Source organism: Bos indicus, chromosome 14, assembly GCF_029378745.1.
Source record: "Bos indicus isolate NIAB-ARS_2022 breed Sahiwal x Tharparkar chromosome 14, NIAB-ARS_B.indTharparkar_mat_pri_1.0, whole genome shotgun sequence".
Lineage (NCBI taxonomy): Eukaryota > Metazoa > Chordata > Mammalia > Artiodactyla > Bovidae > Bos > Bos indicus.
In genome coordinates this window covers 57,432,758-57,454,122 of record NC_091773.1, presented here as the reverse complement: position 1 = coordinate 57,454,122, position 21,365 = coordinate 57,432,758, and the positions used below count along the sequence as shown (strand labels likewise).

Sequence of the window (21,365 nt, the reverse complement as noted above, 5' to 3'; positions counted from 1 at the left end):
TAATAAGTTCTGACCTTGTTTGTGGTCAATATAAGGTAACTCCCCTTCATCCTTTATTACCAAATTAGAAGTAGGGGGAAACAAATTTTTTTTATATATAAAACAATTACAAAATAGATTAGGATACATATCTAGAAATTATCTTAACAATATTTATGTCTCTAGGCTAAATTCAATCTTGGCTTTATTCCAATTGAACTAACATATTTAAACAACAATAGAAGCGTAGAGAACAGAGGGTAGATTGGAGTATCAGACATCTATTGTTTTGGATTCTGCTCATATGTTCCTTTTTTTTTTCTAATAACATCCCTTAACTTTCTTTTGGAATAGTGTCTTTCCTCCTTCACAGCAAATTCTCTGAGTAGAATTGTCCTACCCTAGCTTCAGGGATAGGTACATGTTTGAGCCTGACAAACCACAATGTTCTGCTCTTGCTTGGAGAGAATGAATTGTTCAAGAATGAAAAGATACCATAAGCAAAGCCATTAAGTCTCAGTTATGCAATTCCGTCCAATGTTTACAAAAGAACTTCTTTTTCCTCCGTGGTAAGTTGGTAACATATATGCTTGACACTTGATGTCCCATTTTGCCATCACAAAACCAGTGCCAGCCTAAGAATGAGGCTAAGTCAGAAAGACAGGTAGGTAGGTAGACAGATAGCCAGGTAATACAAACAGAAGGGTACTTTCAGAGTACCTCAATCCTGTCATGTTTTTAGCCAGATTCATCCTTGGACATGCAGTTGTAAACTGTGTGATGTTCCTTGAGTGAAGTTGCTCAGTCGTGTCCGACTCTTTGCGACCTCATGGACTGTAGCCCACCAGGCTTCTCCATCCATGGGATTTTCCAGGCAAAAGTACTGGAGTGGGTTGCCATTTCCTTCTCCAGGGGATCTTCCTGACCCAGGGAGCAGCCCACTTTTTTTTTTTTTTTCTTTTGCTTCAATCACATTGATTTAAGTTTCTAACAATGAATGCATAGCAAAGGAAGCCTCAAGCACGTATTAGCAGTATGCTTCATGCTTATCCAGAAATCTGGGGCAGTATATAAATGTGCATATTCTCAAAAACAGCAGATAAATCTCCATCATGGAGATGATATCTGGCATTTATAGCTGACATTTAGCCATTGTCTACTATGCTGCAGGCACTGAGCTAAGTGCTTTTCCTTTTATGATAGCACTTAAACCCTATAACAATTATATATGGTAAGTATTGTTATAGCCATTTTATAGGTGAGACTACTAAGGCTTAGAAAATCCACAGCTTGCTCAAGAACAAATAAGAATTCAACCCCCAGTGCTAAAATCCATGTTTTTAACCTTTAATCTAGTCATCTTAAGCGCTACTTAATTACTCTATGAGTTTCCCAGGTGGCTCCAAGAATCCTCCTGCAATGCAGGAGACACAGGAGACCTGGGTTCCATCCCTTGGTCAGGAAGATCCCCTGGAGGAGGAAATGGCAGTGCAGTCCAGTATAATTGCCTGGGAAATCCCACGGACAGAGGGGCCTGGCAGCCTACGGTCCATGGGGTTGCAAAGAGATAGACTCGACCTAGGGACTAAAGAACAGTTAGCCTCTTACCTTGTTCACAAAATGGCAATTTTCTTGAGTAAAAGTGATTTAGACCATCAAAATTATTTTATGCCAGATTCCATGCTTACCAAGAAATTTCAACTAACAACTTGTTTTCCCTATGTAGATTTCTTTCCTGAGTGAATATTCACTAACCAGTGAGTTCTAGTATAGATCTGCTGATACAATTACATCAACTTCTCATGTGGTTGGATAGTGGGAGTCAGTTCCCAGAGTCTGACTTATTCTGGGTGTAGTAATAATCATGTGTCCCAGTCTCCATAGAGGAGGACTCCCTCTGACATAGAGTGACTACATCAAGGCTTAGCTGCTTTGTGGTTTATCAATGTTAGATACTATCCATTCGTCTATTCTGCATTACTGTGCCTTTAACTGTAAAAATCAACACCAGCAAATCAAGTATCTGCCTTATGCCAGTATTCATCACAAAGAGCACCCCAATTCTATTGCTGATCCTGTTGTAGAAATAAAGCAGGTCTCCAACCTATCCTAAAATTCTTCTTCGGGCTGCCATGATGAGTAACATGAATCTAATGCTAGCTAATTATTTTTTAATCAAATGGGGCTTCTCTCTCTAATTGTTTTTTAATGTAAAAGGTAATGGCACACTTAAGTAGCAAAAACCAGATGTAGTTGATTTAAATGCTGAGGAGAGAGGCAGAAGTCAAATATACAATGTGTAATTAATAAGGAGGACAACTTTCATCTTATCTCTAAATATTCCTCTGTAGATGTGTATTTGTGAAATCCATCTTCAAATGCTACATTAGCCAGGTTCTGAAAATATATGCAACAAATTTGATTGTCTTCATATATTCTGTACTGGTTTCAAAATATGTTTACAGAATATGATGGCTACTTCAAGGTTCCATGTTTTATAAACATCTAAGATGTGAATCTTAAGCGTAGAATTTGGCGGCCACAAGAGCTAATAGGTTATAAAGTAGGAGACTCCCAATCTGACTCATAAAATTATTTGACTACAGTGCCACTCTAAGTGTCTGACTCCAGAGCTTTTATAAAGTATAGGCCAAAAAGCTAATAAGAGGATATAGGATGCGATTCAAAATGACACAATAAACAATCAGTGATGATATTTAAGCAAGGAATTAATGTTACATTTGTAAAGTGATTTTGTGTTTACAAAGAACTTTCATACTCTGTCTGACCTGATTCTTACACCAACCTTAAAAGCAAAGTATTGACTCCATTTTATGATTTAAAAATCTGAGGCTCAGAGGGCTTAGGTGTCTTGTTAGAAAGGAAAGAAAGGACTCAAATCTACCTTCTGCTGTTTCACTAACATCAGAGTTGTGGGAACTGTTCTCCTGTGGACTGGTTGGCTGGTTGACTGATTGACTGATTACATTTTTAGCCAGTTCATTGAGAATTCACTTACTTTTTTCTTTGATAAAAACAAGCACCATTAGAGAGTGACTACTTCATTCCAATTTACTATATTAGAGGGCAAGGTAATTTGAGATGAAGTGACAGATCTCAGGCCAGGTAGTTGGCAAGTTTACTTTGCCAGCACTTTTAATACAATGGGTCATTAAAAATACTCTCATCAGCACCTACCTTTTTTGTCTTAGTATACAGTTTACAATAATGTTTTCTTCCACTGATTTTATTTCTTACAAACTACTGTTTAATATAACAAAAAGTAATAACAACAATGACAACACACTAAGCCTCTACTAAAGCTAGGTATGTATAAGGTTTTACAAATACATAGCTCATCGACTACTTATAACAATCCAGCCATTCTATTATTTTTCTCATTTCACTTATAAGGAAACAGACTCTGGAAGTTAGGCAAATTGTCTATAATCACACAGCAAGTTGGGGTAGAGCTGAGATGTTGCTTTGAAAGAAGCTAGATGGGCCCCCTCAGGATGTGCTCCTTCTAAAGAATGATCACCCATCAAGCACAAGCACACTCTCATGAATGTCACAGACAAATTATGGTAACACACAATATTCATGCAGGGAATACAAAAATGAAGGCTACAGAATGAACGAGGTGCAAGTGTTCAAGGATAGATAATTTTTCATTTTTTTATTTAATCATTTTCACAGTGGTTGATGCCTGTAATATCCTGGGAAATGTTATAGGTGGTGGGAAAGCAAATATAGAGTCCAGTGTTTGACAAGTAGCATTCTTAAGTAGAGAAAAACAATTTTTAAGAAGTGAAGATTATCAGACATTTGTTGTTCATTCATAAATTGCATGCCCAAGTCTTTTGCCCAGGGACTAGCAGAGAATTAATGCTATAATTTTCTACTACAAAAGAGAGTTTGGGGAGAGATTTTTTACTGGGCCCTCAAAACTCTTGCCACTTCATGTTCATAAGAATGACAATCTGTGTGAGATTATGACATGTCTTGCATATGAAATGCATTCTCTATCATTTCACTTCAAGAGATCACTTCAAGGAACCTCTTAAACAAGAGCATATCTTAAAGCACAAAGAATAGAATTTCCCCATGTAATTCTTAGGAAAATAACATTTTAAGCCCTATAAAAATTGACAAAGGCATTGTACACTTAAAATATGTTGTAGATTAAATGGACTCTCATTGAATGTTGGTGCATATGGTATTACTCAGTTATGGCAAAACAACCATGAAATAAAGTAAAAGGGTAAATATGGGAAAGTAATAAAAAGGTAAATCAATGCAAAAAAATGCCTTAAATGTTGATGCTTTTATCTAATATTGTTGTTTCATAAATCAGTGGCAATACTGAACATGCACCCAAATCTTGGTTTATGGTTTTATAAAAAAAAGATGGCTGAGACCAAATATATTATTTTCAAGAATTTCTATTATTAGAATTTCCAGTATACTGCTTCTTTTATGAAACGGAGAAGCATTATTGTCTTTATAGACAATAGATCCATCAAACTGACATTTGAAATAGTTTCTGTAGTGATATGCGTGACATGAATCTCATTTCTTATTTTGGTATCTGAAAAAATAGTATTCACAGAAGAAAGAAAACCATTAGAATAAGTGAGCTGGAAGAGACATTAAATATTATGAGCTCCAAGAATCTCGTTTTATAGATGTGGTGACTGAGGTTCAGAGAAGTTATAGAGAGCAAGGTGAAACAACTAATTGATGTCAGATGTCGGGCTGTGGCCACTTGGTGTGTGGGAAACTCAACTGTATCAGCAGGCTGAGCCAACAGCAATGGCTGCTGGTGCTGTTGGCTCATCCCACATTTCTTTTCCAGCCTCTTGCTTCTTCCTACTTGCTTTACTTCTGATGGCTCCTAATTTGAGGCTACCCTGTCACAATACTAATTCATGCTTATCAGTTTGGGGGGGTTTAACTTTGCTTTTTGGATTCTACTCTCACTTTCCAGCACTAATACCCACTAGCTGCTCCTTAGCCCAGGAGTCTCAGCATCTCCCTGCCTTTTATTCTCCCTATGCATCACCCTTCAAATGGAAAAACACTGAGATCCAACCCTTTATTAGTTCAGGCTTATTAATCCTGCACCAGTTCACGTTAGTCCTAGCAATATGTGTTGAATGCATCCTATGCACTAAGCCTGGTGCCAGATATTACCAGTACAAAGAGTTGAACCTTCCCAGAAATGATGCTTATAGATTGGTCATTTCAATAGATTAGGTGAATATTCTGATGGAGTTTACTTCTGACTGTATTTCTTCTTGTAAATATTTTTTTTTTGTAAGAAGAATCTCTCAGCTACTGTAATTAATAATGTTGAGGGGACGTTTGTTACATCCCTCCAACAGAGTAATGGCAAGACCCCTGTTGAGACATATGGAGAAGCTAAGCTTCAAGGGTACCCCAGAAGAATCCCATAAGAATACATTTTTAAATTATTTTTCTTAGTTATGACTCTTTCAAGACCACAATTTTATAGATTCTGAAAGTTGTCATTTCACATAATTGAGTCAGTACCCAGGAAAATCATTCTCTCTTCACATAAACAAATGAGATGTTTCCTGTACCAAAACTCATTTCACTAGCCTGGAACATCTCTTTTGCATCCCACCTTTTCATATGTAGAAAAAGTCAGTCATGAAACTTTAAAAATGTTTATAAACGGCTGCTTAACTTTTCTCTTTACATTTTTTAAAGGGAGATGAAATGTGAAAAATACACTCAACTAGGAGTTGGGTTATCTGGGTTTTAATTCAAGGTACTATTGTTGATTTACTCTGTGACCTTGGACAAGTCACTTAAGCAAACTGGGTTTCAGAGATTCATCTAGAAAGGAAGGGCTGGTTTAGATTATTTTTAATATTGTGTGAAGCTCTCCAATTACTTGATTAAAAACATCCTTTACAAAGTACAAGAGTTTGCAATATTTTAATTTTTATTTATTACAGGAAAGTCAAAATATAGATTATATACCTATGTCTATAAAATATATAATATACATCCTTAATGGCAGTTTTGAAACAATGATACAGGAACACAACAGAAAAGCCCTGATTCAAATCTCTGTTTTGAGATAAAGAGGCAGAATCTCTTATTCCCTTAATCTCCAGGCACCATTCTGTCTGAAATATATTCCCTGTTTTCCTCCCAATACAGCCAGGCTATCTTCCTATGTTTCTTATGTCACTGAATGACATCACCACTACCTTCCCATTCATTCAAGCCATGGAAGTTATCTTTTACTATTCCTTATCTTCATTTTCTACATTCATTCAGCATTAGATTGCTTTGCTTCTGATTCCTGAGGGGTGCTTAGGTCCATTCCTCTCCCTCATTCCCTTTCTCCCTACTATATCTCTTTATCCTCATTAGTACTGACTTAGGTCAGATTCTTGCCATTTTTCTTCCAGATTTGTTAATGGCCCCATAACTGATTTTCTGACTACAGGCTTGCTTCCTTCAATCCATCATCCAGGCTTAATAAAAGGGATCAGTTCAGTTCAGTTCGCTCAGTTCAGTTTGCTCAGTCGTGTCCGACTCTTTGCGACCCCATGAATCACAGCACGCCAGGCCTCCCTGTCTATCACCAACTCCTGGAGTTCACTCAGACTCACATCCATCGAGTCAGTGATGCCATCCAGCCATCTGATCCTCTGTCGTCCCCTTCTCCTCCTGCCCCCAATCCCTCCCAGCATCAGAGTCTTTTCCAATGAGTCAACTCTTCGCATGAGGTGGCCAAAGTACTGGAGTTTCAGCTTTAGCATCATTCCTTCCAAAGAAATCCCAGGACTGATCTCCTTCAGAATGGACTGGTTGGATCTCTTTGTAGTCCAAGGGACTAAAAGGGATAGACTAATCTAAAACACAAAATTGGCTTTGCCACGCCACTTCTTAAACTCTTTCATAGCTTCCACCATCTGCACATAAAGTCACAACTCCTTAATCAGCACTGAAGAATACTTATGATCTGGACTTGGCTTCCCTCGCCCTACATGTACCTTATGCTCCAGATATACCAAATTATTTGTCTTTTTCTAAACATTATTTTATTTTGCTTCCATGCCTTGGCATATAGTTTGCAGTAACTAGAATGTTTCTTTTCCATCTCTTTCTCCCTTTTCCTGGGTGAAGTCCTGATTTTCAATATTGGTTCAAATATTTTCTCCTCAAGGAAACTTTTCATGAATCTCCTCTCATGGGTACTTAGAGAGTATCCTGAGATTCCTTTTTCCAAAACAGCATTGCCCACACCCCAGGACACCATTAGTTCCTTGATGGAAGCACTATCTTGTTGAGCTTGGTATCCCTTACTACCTGGCACAAAGTGAGTCCTCAATAATATATAGATAAATGAATGAATGAATGAATGAACTTCAAATGAAAATACTAACAGCTTCCAATCGTGAACTTGGTTTAGTTACTTCTTCCTGACAGTATGAAATACCACAGTACCAATTCTTAGTAATGTCTTTTTGTATATCAATGGGACCAATGTAAATGATGCAGAAGTAAAAAGGTCTGAAGACAATATTCTCACTCACTGAATCATATAATCCTACTTTATTTTCTTGTTATCTTCTCTACTTTTCTCAATCATCTATTATGGATAATTATTTAAATTAGGTTAAATACAGTAAACACATTGAAAATGAACCATGTGTTAATCACTGGGCTATACAATGAAAGCAAAAGAACCAGTAAACCCTGACTCTCATGACCAAGGCTGTTTATAATGCAAGTGTGTTACAAGTGCTGGCATGAAGGTACAAATGTCCTGCCTGCCTTCTGGGGTAGGATGAAGGAAGGAATGCCTTTTCTAAAAGGGAATCAAGAACATCCTCCCAGAGGCAATCCCATATGAATATGGCAGGGAGGGCACACATTTCTTATGTTTGCCTTAATTCACAAAAATATGACTTGGAAAACCTGGAGGATGGGAGGATAAAGAAGGAAGCCAGGAGGACTGTGACAGTATGAAAACTGCTTGTTTGGGTAAGGTGACTTTCCTGACCATCTCTTGGAATGTGCTGTTCAGGAAATCATGAGATAAATCAGTCAGAAGCATGGACATGCCACCAAGGCCACACACACAAGGCAAGGGCATGCTATCAGATTTTTAATATGAGATTCATTGGAAGGCTCAGGGAGATAACATCTTTGCCCTTAACTAAATTTCCAAACACACTAAGCATAAAATTCACTCTTTATAATAAAACATAAAAGTGCATCTTATGTATATGTGTATGTGTGTGTATTTGCTGGCACATATATGCTCTCACACACATTTATTCTTATACTCTCAACCTACATGTTGTCAGGTTTACATTCATACTCTGGTTCCATTCATTTCACTGTAGTTTGTTTCATTAAAAATCCATTTAAAATAACTAATGGATCACTTTCCTTTGGATGAGGTATGTTTCATGTCAGATCTAATCAGTATAGATAATGCCTGTTAAACTGTCAAGGACAACTTCAGCATTCTGCCCAACAATCGAGAAACCTTTCTCCCAAATTCAAATATACGCTTAGATGACAGAAAAAAGAGAAGAACCACAAAGCAACTTTGTATACATGGTTTTATATCAGTAAAAGTATAGTTTTTAACTAAAGAACATATTGTTTCAAACAGAAAACTGCAAACAACTTCCTTTAAGTTAATGCTTTTTAGTTTCTTATCTGGAATGAAATTTACCCTCCTGCAAGCTCAGTTGGTAAAGAATCTACCTGCAGTGCTGCAGACCCAGGTTCAATCCCTGGATCAGGAAGATCCCCTGGGATGGAAATAGCAAACCACTCCAGTATCCTTGCCTAGGAAAATCACATGCACAGAGGAGCCTGGTGGGCAGAGCTCCATGGGATGCAAAGAGTTGGGCATGACTGAGTGACTAACATTTTCAACAAGCTACATCAACGCATCTGGTTCACTTACAAAAAGAAAGCTTTGACATCTGGACTAGAGACCACCCCAACAGATGGTAGGTTGTGGGGAGCTGATAGGGTAAAAGAGACTCTCCATGGAATAATTCTAAGAAACATCTTCTGCAAACTACATTTTTCCTCCTATGACAAATGGCTGTGATGCAAACAAGTAGCTTATGATGTTCATTTTTTAAAGGAAACCTTCTGCGTTAAATGAAAACATGGCAAGAGAGATCATGCAATCCAAATCCTTAGCAGATGATAAAAGATACACAGTAACAACAATGGAAAAGCCTTAATGATTAAAGAATTTATAGATTTTAAGAAATACCGTTTCAGTTCAATTCAGTTCAGTCACTCAGTCGTGTCCAACTCTTTGCAACCCCATGAATTGCAGCACACCAGGCCTCCCTGTCCATCACCAACTCCCAGAGTCCACCCAAACCCATGTCCATTGAGTCAGTGATGCCATCCAACCATCTTATCCTCTGTCACCCCCTTTTCCTCCTGCCCTCAATCTTTCCCAGCATCAGGGTCTTTTCCAATGAGTCAGCTCTTTGCATCAGGTGGCCAAAGTATTGGAGTTTCAGCTTTAACATCCTACCAACGAACACCCAGGACTGATCTCCTTTAGAATGGACTAGTTGGATCTCCTTGCAGTCCAAGGGACTCTCAAGAGTCTTCTTCAACACCACAATTCAAAAGCATCAATTCTTCGGCACTCACTTTTCTTTATAGTCCAACTCTCACATCCATACATGACCACCGGAAAAACCATAGCCTTGACTAGATGGACCTTTTGGACAAAATAATGTCTCTGCTTTTTAATATGCTGTCTAGGTTGGTCATAACTTTCCTTCCAAGGAGTAAGCGTCTTTTAATTTCATCTAGTAGGTAGAAAAATACCATAATTTTACTCTGATGTTTCATACAAAATTGCAAGGTATTAGCACATAAAATCTAACCTTATTCCAATAAAACCCCTCACAATAAAATCCCTCTGTTCAACATTCTGATGTTTTAGGCTATTACTTTCCCATATGTGCTGTTTCTTTTTTCAAAATACAGTTGCTCTATCTGCTTTTCTTATTTTCTATAAATCTCTCAAGTTTATAATTGCTTTTTAAAATTAACTTTTATCTGCTTAATTGTGGCAAAATTAATGGTAAGAGCATGTGTGTATGTATGTATGTACGTGTGTATTTCTCCTATATATGGAATTCCTCAATGGAATGTACAATAAGCTTGCACAGGCATAAAACTGTCAAAGTCATTGTATAATACACATTCCAAAGCATTCCATGTGAGGTCTACCTAATTTTTCATGAATAATATTTGTTGAGTAGTTTTTATTTAAATTACTTTTGGTCCATGTACTAGAAAGATTAGTAGGCTGGAAATAGTCATTCAAAGCATAAGAAAGGGATAATGATTGCTGACATCTTATAAATGAAATAAAATCCCCATTTTTCGTCACTTTGATCAAAGAACAGCAGACACTGGACATTGTTTCTTCTTTCACAAAGACCGTTCTGGTACCCTAGTGATGCTTGTTACATCTCAAGTGTTTTTGGAAGAGAGCCCAAATTACCATTACAATGAACTAGTCTCTCTTAGAATTAACCTCATACCACAAGAGAGAATGACACTGAGCACGAGTAACTGTTTAAAAAAGCTGCTCCCATTACTGCATGCATTGCCAGAAGAATTCTGTGAAAGTTTGTTTTAAAGACTCACTCATCTAGTTTTGCAAGCTGCAGATCACCTCAAAGTGTTCCTTTTGATTTCATTCCATCCCCAACAAGCAATGACCACCCCAAACTACTTTTCATTAGCTGAAACAAGGCTGCTCTAACTCACTAGAAAGACTAAATCTTGGAAACAAACTTAAAAATATTTTTAAAATCATGACACATTATTAATAAACACAATAAAGATACCATTAAAACTTAGCAGATGTCATATTTTGACATATTTGCTTTGAATTTGTTTTTTTTATTATGAAATAAAATGTTATCTAAAAACACCCCCTCCAAACTCGCACCAAAATTAACCATTATCCTGAAGTTGATGTGCATTTATATTACATAGATATATACCAAAATAATGTTATACTGTCAAGTATAATTTCTAGACTTACAAAAATATTACCTTATTGTGAAAGTGAAGTCGTGTCTGACTCTTTGTGATCCCAGGCTGCAGCCTACCAGGCTTCTCTATCCATGGGATTTTTCAGGCAAGAATACTGGAGTGGGTTGCCATTTCCTTCTCCAGGAGATCTTCCTGACCCAGGGATTGAACCCGGGTCTCCAGCATTGTAGGCAGAAGCTTTACCATCTGAGGCATCAGGGAAGTCCCTTATTGTATGGCTTCTTAAACTCTTACTTTTTAATCAACATTATGTTTTTGAGACTTAGCCATATTAGTAGACTTTTTAATCAACATTATGTTTTTGAGACTTAGCCATATTAGCAGTGTACTTTTTATTATGCATCGTAAGACTGAGTCAGATTTAGTAATTTCAACTGCTAATAAAACAGTCTTATATCTCAAGGCTTATCTTACCCAGAAGAAAGGAGTTCAAACTCTAATCAGATCCATTACCCTGAGTTCTAGCTCTGTCACAAGAACAAAGTGTTTCTTAGCATCTCACAAAGCCCCTAGGATTTCTTCTTTAAGGAGAAGAAAGAAAGCTGCATGATGAATCTTCTCACATTTATAGACTGTATCTCAAGGATCCATACCAATAATTTTTATCTTTGGCAAATAGTTATTTCCCAGAGAGAGCAATTACAGTATTGAGAAAAAGAGGAAAAAGGAAACAAGTTACCAAAATTAAAATTCACTCTATAGTCCTACTCAAGCATAAATTACTACATTAAGATATTAAAATAACCATGACATAAATTATAATGACAGTTCTCCCAACTTCCTAGGGAGTTTTTCACTGAATGGACTGTGTAGTCTAGATTTTAAGGTATAAAGTGATGAAAAAGTACCAGCTCTCCAAGGCTTAAAAAGACCCTTCTATTTAACATAACAAGTAGTATACAAATGCTATATGTAGTATGTTCTCAATTATGGTAAGTGTATTCAGGTACACATTTGTATGCATTGGAAAAAGAAAAGAAACACTGAATTGTGAACAATGTATGTCTCTGGCTGATGGGAATACAGGTGAATTTTATTTTCTTCTTAAAATGCTTTGATATTTTCTACTTTCTTTAAGAAAGTAACAATTTTATTTTATATTCAGAAAAAGACGTAAAGAACGAGAGAAGAACACTAAAGATATTAGAATGCATTCATTCAGCGGGAAACTTATAAACATGTGGCAACTTAGGGGAGGCTGAGTTGGATCAAACCTGTATCCACAGATATGCCACTGGTTCCATTGCTTTTTTTCTTTTATCTTTTTCCTTTAGGGCTGTTCTTTATCCACCCATCCCCAATTCCATGGCTTCAAAAGAACTAAAGAAAACAAATAAACAGAAGAAAACAAAAGAGCAGAAACGGTCACAGGTAGTTTCTTTGAAGGGGAAGGGTTTTGTGGAAAGCTTAGAATAGCAGCTGTCCTTTATTGAGCCCTTCCTACGTCAATAGGGCTTCCCTGGTGGCTCAGCTGGTAAAGAATCCATCTGCTATGCGGGAGACTTGGGTGCGATTCCTGGGTTGGGAAGATCCCCTGCAGAAGGGAAAGGCCACCCACTCCAGTATTCTGGCCTGGAGAATTCCATGGACTGTATAGTCCATGGGGCCGCAAAGAGTCAGATACGACTGAATGACTTTCACTTCACTGTGTGTCAATGAGCTTTAATTATTCCTCACAGCAGTCATTTTGAATAGGTATTGTTACCATCTTATATTGGTAAAATGGTAAAACTGAGAAATTAAGGGATGTGATCAGGGTCAAAGAGCCCAAATGCTAGAAGTGGTAGTCTGTCTTGATACCTGTCCGTTTTCTTTCCACTTCAGTTGGCTTCTGGTTCGTGGTTAGTGCAAGGATTACAAACATGCCATTTGCTGCCCAAATTCATCCAGCTGAAGCTAGCACTTTGGCTAGCACTTTATTCTTTAAGTATGTGACTTCTCTGGTGGCTCAGATGGTAAAGTGTCTGCCTACAATGGAGACCCGGATTCAGTCCCTGGGTTGGGAAGATCTCCTGGAGAAGGAAATGACAACCCACTCCAGTACTCTTGCCTGGAAAATCCCATGGATGGAGGAGCATGGTAGGCTACAATCCATGGGGTCGCAAAGAGTCAGACATGACTGAGCAACTTCACTTCACTTTATTCTTTAAGTATAGTTTCAAGACCTTTATCCAGAACTCATAATCTCCAATTAACCTATCTCTCTTTTACTTTAAGTTACTAAGGGAAGCTGTCCTGATCCTAAAGCCATTAGAGTTGCCACTAGTGTGCGGGAATGGGGAAAATAAGAGCACTTAACAATCATCACCTTCCAATGGTAAAACACAGCAACAACTCTTCATTCACTGTTCTCCATTTTTAAATAAAATGAAAAATCCCCTTCACCACTATCATGCTGAGGAATACTGAAAGAATGATTGGGCCGACATGCAGTAGGCCTCCCTAAACCCACCTAAACTCTGAAGCCTTTCTAAACTGAACATGAAGTAGTAATTTTATATGACAAGGTGACTCTTTCCTCAGCTCCATGACGATATGCTTTTTATTGCCTCATTAATTATCCTTACTGAAAAGTATTAGTATTTTCTTTCATTTACTCAACCAAAAGAGATATCAACTTCCTATAGCATATGGATTAGTATCATGTCATTCTCCGGTTCATTATTCTATTACCTCTTCAAAGCAACACAAATGCCAAGTGAAATGCTTAATCTAATGTTCATATAATCATTGAAAGCTTATTATATACTATAATATTGTGATTTAAAATAAGCTTACCAATAAATTTTCATCAAAACTCTTCAAACAAGCCTCTTTTTAGGTTGCTTTTGAAGTTATTAAAACTGGTTGAACTATATATAAATTAAAATTTCTGAATTAAATCTTTGCTCAAAAATTTTCAGTTGTTAAAACTAAAGGTATATTTACAACTAAATACACTTACTGTATCTTGCAGATATATATATCTGTAAAATAATGAATCAGAATATATATATATATGATACAGTAGTAGACTAATTGTTTCCTTTTAAAAATGTCACATCTTATCAAGTAGGTGTAAGATTATAGATAATAGATTATATACCAACAAAGACATAAAGGACATGCACAGATGTGGGTGTGTAATTACGTATGTTTACATAATATAAATATATATATATATATGTATGTATATACTTTATTATGTGAGAAAAACCCAGTTAGGTAAACATCTCTTGAGGCACTTTTATATGTTTTGTATGTTAAGAAGTCTTGTATCATGAATATAAGATGCAAAATATATAGTTCTTGACTAGTCCTTGTCTAGTGAGAAAGACAGTATATAAGCAGATATTATTTAATGTGGTAATGATTAGAATATAAATTGCCTATACAGGATTGTGAAATATATACCCCAAGTTTATGAAATCCATTACAGTTTTATTCCACATACTCATACAGAAGAAATAGTTTGGTAGTTTTCTCAGTTAGCACAATGTGACTGAGCACAAATATAATTTGCAAAATGCACATGTTTAATCAGCCTCTCTTCTGTTCTGATGTGAATTCCCACCCAGGACTGATTTCTGTCAGCATTCACAGTTTTATCATGGCTTTTTATATTAAAATTATATCAGCATCATTATTTCCAGGAAACCATGAAACTCCAAAATTACATATCCTAGGATGTCAGAGGTCTTTTACATTCTTGACTTCTTAAAGCCAAGCATTTTCATGCCACAGCATGAGATATGTTACATTAAAAATTTAAGGAGTTTGCCAGAAAATCATCATCATAGCAGGATATCATACATTTGTTTTCTTACAACATTTTCATCTGTAGAAATGGAGAATAAAAAAACAGGCTAACTTCCACCAAAGAAACAGTGAATTAGAGCTCACAGCAGAACCAGAACTCTTGCTGTGCCTTTTCTAAATCCAGAGTCCAAAGTCTGTACTAATACACATCTACACATGATGTCTATTAGCCCAGATTTAAGGGTTTCTCCTATCAACAGTTAAGATTCATTATGGCCTATCTGACTTCTTCCAAAGAGGAAGAAAGCTCTTGGTAAACCTACATAAGCAGGTGGAACCTTACAGGGTGCTGGTTAATCTTTAGCATAGTGTTACAGGCTTCCCTCGTGGCTCAGAGGGCAAAACGTCTGCCTACAATGCGGGCGACCTGGGTTTGATCCCTGGGTTGGGAAGATCTCCTGGAGAAGGAAATGGCAACCCAGTCTGGTACTCTTGTCTGGAAAATCCCATGGACGGAGAAGCCTGGTAGGGTCGCAAAGAATCGGAGACAACTGAGCAACTTCACTTTTGTTTTCACAGAGAGTTCCCAGGATGTATCATCAGGAGATCTGGGTGATTTTTTTTTCACTTATCAGCCATACGAACTGTATAGTCTTTTTCTCCTCTGAGATAAATATTTCTCATCAGGAAAATCATCCTGTTAATTATACCTGTCCTAAGTATCTCATAAGTTTGTTGTCATGATCAATGAAATAAGTATGTGAAAACACGTGGTCAGCTCTAAGATGCTATACAAATGACAGATACTTATACTTTGGTTGACAGTCAAGTTAGGAGAAGCAGTCTGAAAATCTATTAGAAGTGAAAATTCTCCAGTGTAAATATATATATCTCAATGAGAAGATAATTAATGGTTCAAACTAGCCATTACCTTACTTCCCTTACTGAATTCAGATTTATAGCCACCAGTATGTGAGACGGAGAAGGCAATGGCACCCCACTCCAGTACTCTTGCCTGGAAAATCCCATGGACGGAGGAGCCTGGTAGGCTGCAGTCCATGGGGTCGCTAAGAGTCGGACACGATGAGTGACTTCACTTTCACTTTTCACTTTCATGCACTGGAGAAGGAAATGGCAACCCGCTCCAGTGTTCTTGCCTGGAGAATCCCAGGGACGGTGGAGCCTGATGGGCTGCCATCTATGGGGTCGCACAGAGTCGGACATGACTGAAGCGACTTAGCAGCAGCTGCAGTATGTGAGAAGAAGCAGTGTATAAGATAAAAGAGCAAGTTTTGGATTCTGATAGCTTTATACTAGCAATTGATTAACTGTGTAAGGTTAAGCAAATTGCCTTCCCTCTCTGTGCCTCAGCTTCTGCATCTAGAAAACGGGAATAATAATGCACCTACAACATAGTATTGTTCAAGGATTAAAAAGGGAATATTATGAAAATACCTACATTGAAAAATAAAATAATAAGTTTCTAATGGAAAGGAATGGGTTTAAACTTTCTCAGCAGATATGGACGTAAGAGATGGTGAAAAGTGAAAATGAAAATGTTAGTTGTTCAGTTGTGTCCAACTCTTTGCGACCACATGAACTATAGCCTGCAGGCTTCTCTGTCCATAGGATTTCCCAAACAAGAATACTGGAATGGGTACCCATTCCCTAGTCCAGGTAATCTTCCCGACCCAGGGATCGAACCTGGATCTTCTGCATTGCAGGCAGAGTCTTTACCATCTGAGCCACCAGGGAAACCTGACTAAGTGATGGTATGGTAGAGTTAAAAAGGAAAAATTGATGAGGAATTTGTTCTTAGAGACATAGCTTCCTATCACTGAGCATTGTGACTATGAAGAAGCTGCTTCACTATTCTGAGCCTTGATTTCCTCATCTGTACACTAGATGTACATCAAAACAGTTTTATAAAGCTAAAGTAAAAATATTTTGTAAACCACAGGCATACAAAGATAAAAGATTCATTACAGCATGTTGTCAATCTCTGATACTACTGCTTGCCTAATGCTAAAGGGTTTTGCAAATCTTCATTCTTAGAGAACTGTATCTTTCCTATTTACACTGTCTCAGAAATCCATGTGCTGTAGGGTGGCCAAAATGTCTGGGAACAGATAATAATGTTTTATTGTATTTTAATGTAATGTCAGAAAGCCATTTATTACATATATTCAGTAATTCTTCCAGACATTATGGCCACAGGGTGTAAAGAAACCTCTTGTACAACATGTGCTAGTTGTTTCAAACCTTCAGAGGACGCTTTCTCCATGAGCAATTTTAACCCAAAAATATCTACAATTATGATTTTGATGATGATTAGACTCTGAATTGCTAGGCCAGCAAGGAATAAAGTGTAAGACTGCAGTGAATAAAGTTCCCAGATGTCTTTCATAAAAATACTGGGGCCAGGAGGAGAGGGTGGAATTAGGGGAAGGTTACAAAAGCGAAAGAAAAGTCTTTCTCTTTAAAAAAAGTCTTCTCTTTAAAATTTTAAACATTATAGCTAGTTCAACCAGCTGAACATCTGACTTAAAAGCAGATAAAGTATAAAATTATTCACCTTATAAAAGTGTTCATCACTTTACTTATGATGACAGGGATCTGAAAGCAACAGTATTGCAAGTGTTTAGGTTTTGTTTTGTTTTCAGATAAATTGATTGATAAATTGAAGATGAAGCATTACAAACCACCAATGATAACTATCAATAAAAATTTAAGACAAAGAAAATATATTAAAACAATATAAACAGCATTTACTTGCATGGTTCACTACTAGACATTTGGCGAACTTGAGAATGTAAGGCCTCAAGTGTAGTTTCTCCCATGAAAAGCATGCTTCCTTTGAGACAGATTGACGTTTACAATTTCATAAACCTTGGGGACTTAGCACGTCTTTATTTAACCATATGACTAAAAAAGTCGCTGTGGAAACTTGCTACACAAAAGATTCCAAACAAGTAAGTCTTTTGAGATTTCTGAGCTTCCTGCTGTGACACCTACCATTAATGCATCTACAATGACCATGCTATTGGGTACAAAGAAATGAGTCACACACTGGTCTGGGGCACATCTAATGGTATAATACAGGAAGATCATGGCTCTGTGTGTACTGGAACTTCATTTTTAGATGCAATTCTAAAGAAGAGGCTCTCCAGCAAAGAGGTATTAAATAGTCCAATTTCCAAAATATTCAGAGGGATAAACTCACTAGAACAGAATAAGGTTGATTACACAGAAGAACTGTACAAAAAAGATCTTCACGACCCAGATAATCATGATGGTGTGATCACTGACCTAGAGCCAGACATCCTGGAATGTGAAGTCAAGTGGGCCTTAGAAAGCATCACTATGAACAAAGCTAGTGGAAGTGATGGAATTCCAGTTGAGCTATTCCAAATCCTGAAAGATGATGCTGTGAAAGTGCTGCACTCAAGATGCCAGCAAATTTGGAAAACAGCAGTGGCCACAGGACTGGAAAAGGTCAGTTTTCATTCCAATCCCAAAGAAAGGAAATGCCAAAGAATGCTCAAACTACCGCACAATTGCACTCATCTCACACGCTAGTAAAGTAATGCTCAAAATTCTCCAAGCCAGGCTTCAGCAATATGTGAACCATGAACTTCCTGATGTTCAAGCTGGTTTTAGAAAAGGCAGAGGAACCAGAGATCAAATTGCCAACATCCGCTGGATTATAGAAAAAGCAAGAGAGTTCCAGAAAAACATCTATTTCTGCTTTATTGACTAGGCAAAAGCCTTTGACTGTGTGGATCCCAATAAACTGTAGAAAATTCTGAAAGACATGGGAATACCAGACCACCTGATCTGCCTCTTGAGAAATCTGTATGCAGGTCAGGAAGCAACAGTTAGAACTGGACATGGAACAACAGACTGGTTCCAAACAGGAAAAGGAGTTCGTCAAGGCTGTATATTGTCACCCTGTTTATTTAACTTATATGCAGAGTACATCATGAGAAACGCTGGACTGGAAGAAACACAAACTGGAATCAAGATTGCTGGGAGAAATATCAATAACCTCAGATATGCAGATGACACCACCCTTATGGCAGAAACTGAAGAGGAACTCAAAAGCCTCTTGATGAAAGTGAAAGAGGAGAGTGAAAAAGTTGGCTTAAAGCTCAACATTCAGAAAACAAAGATCATGGCATCCGGTCCCACCAGTTTATGGGAAATAGATGGGGAAACAGTGGAAACAGTGTCAGACTTTATTTTTCTGGGCTCCAAAATCACTGCAGATGGTGACTGCAGCCATGAAATTAAAAGACGCTTACTCCTTGGATGGAAAGTTATGACCAACCTAGATAGCATATTCAAAAGCAGCGACATTACTTTGCCAACAAAGGTCCATCTAGTCAAGGCTATGGTTTTTCCTGTGGTCATGTATGGATGTGAGAGTTGGACTGTGAAGAAGGCTGAGCACCAAAGAATTGATGCTTTTGAACTGTGGTGTTGGAGAAGACTCTTGAGAGTCCCTTGGACTGCAAGGAGATCCAACCAGTCCATTCTGAAGGAGATTGTCCCTGGGATTTCTTTGGAAGGAATGATGCTAAAGCTGAAACTCCAGTACTTTGGCCACCTCATGCAAAGTGTTGACTCATTGGAAAAGACTCTGATGCTGGGAGGGATTGGGGGCAGGAGGAGAAGGGGACGACAGAGGATGAGATGGCTGGATGGCATCACTGACTCGATGGACGTGAGTCTCAGTGAACTCCGGGAGTTGGTGATGGACAGGGAGGCCTGGTGTGCTGCGATTCATGGGGTCGCAAAGAGTCGGACATGACTGAGTGACTGATCTGATCTGATCTGATCTGATTCTTAAAAGAAAACACAATTGTAACAAAGTAAGGCTAAAGTAGTGGCTTTCTCATTTTTTGAGTGTTGTCGTTCAGTCACAAAGTTATGTCCGACTCTTTGTAACACCATAGACTGCAGCACGCCAGGCTTCCCCGTCCTTCACTATCTTCTGGAGTTTGCTGAAATTCATGTCCTTTAAGTCAGTGACACCATCCAACCACCTCATCCTCTGCTGCCCTCTTCTCCTCCTGCCCTTGTTCTTTCCCAGCATCAGGGTCTTTCCCAATGAGTTTGCATTTCTTAACAGATGGCCAGAGTATGGGAGCCTCAGCTGCAGCATCAGTCCTTCCAATGAATATTCAGGGTTGATTTCCTTTAGGATTGACCGGTTTGAACTTCTTTCTGTCTCAAGAGTCTTCTGTAGCACCACAATTCAAAAGCATCAATTCTTTGGTGTGCAGCCTTCCTTATGGTCTCAACCCTCACATCCATTCATGACTACTGGAAAAACCACTGTTTTGACCGTACGGATCTTTGTCGGCAAAGTGATTTCTCTGCTTTGTTTGTCTGTGACAAACCTTAAACCCTGATTTTTCCATTTCAAACCTTCTCTGAAGGTTTGTCATAGTTCTTCTTCCAAGGACCCACAGTAAAAGGTATAGTTTTAATCAGGATAAGGAACAAATATCACACACACACACACACACACACACACACACAAACATACAGACACACACAAGCTTGCATGTAGACACAAATAAGAAACAAGTTTAATGGAACAATGTTTACTTCAGTGACACAGCTAAGGATTATAACTCAGGTCTCTGATCCTCTGAGATTTTTATATTTTCTGTACTGTTCAATTTTATTTCATTTTTCCAAAAAAATTTTACTGAACCAATTATTTTAGTTTCACAACCTATTAATGGTCATGATGTTCAAAAATACACTGGACTGGAAGCTGATGTTCATGGCTACTATTTATTATGCCCTCACTATGCGTGAGGAAATGTGCTGAATAGTTCATTCACATCATAGCCTTTAGACCTCAAAACAACCATTAGAGATGAGTGCTATATACATCTATTTTATAGATGAAGCATTTGAAACTTGGCTCTGACTGTGAAGCCAGGAAATGGAAAAATCAGGGTTTAAAAGTCAATCTTTTCTCTCACTCAAAATCACACTTCATATACCACCAAAAAGCCTAAAGTTGATATTCAGGGCAGACTAGACAGGCTTCTGACTTAAGGAGCACAAAAACTATTTCTGTACAATAAAGAAACTAGCAGAATCAAACATATTTTTTTTAAATGATCATTGTACATATTTTCTACAAATTCAATGAAGTTCTTTTTAGAACACTTTTTTCCCCCAATAAAACTTGCTATCATTATTTTAAGCGACCAGTTACAGAGCTTATTTGTATGTTGTTACATACGGACATTGCAATAGGAAGGGTTCTGGATGGTTATTATATTGAAAGACAACATCAGCATGGTAATCAGCCTATAAGATGATCCAGTGATCCCCTCTTCCTGTTCTTTGTATTCATGTTTAGTCTTCTCCTGCATTCTACTAGAGTTGTCTGTGTGACAAAGAGAACAGGGCAGCAGAGATGATGAGTCGCTCCAGAAGACACTACGGCTTCTTTGCTCTCCCACCACTATTCACTCTGGGGTAAGTCCTGTCATAAGCAGCCCCACAGA

The 21,365-nt window shown here is 37.8% G+C and overlaps 1 protein-coding gene across 1 annotated transcript in view; it reads right to left on the bottom strand.

The window, feature by feature from the left end:
* The window catches only part of ANGPT1 (angiopoietin 1), a 472,143-nt gene that overhangs the window by 120,442 nt on the left and 330,336 nt on the right, over positions 1-21,365 (bottom strand). The window lies entirely within an intron of this gene.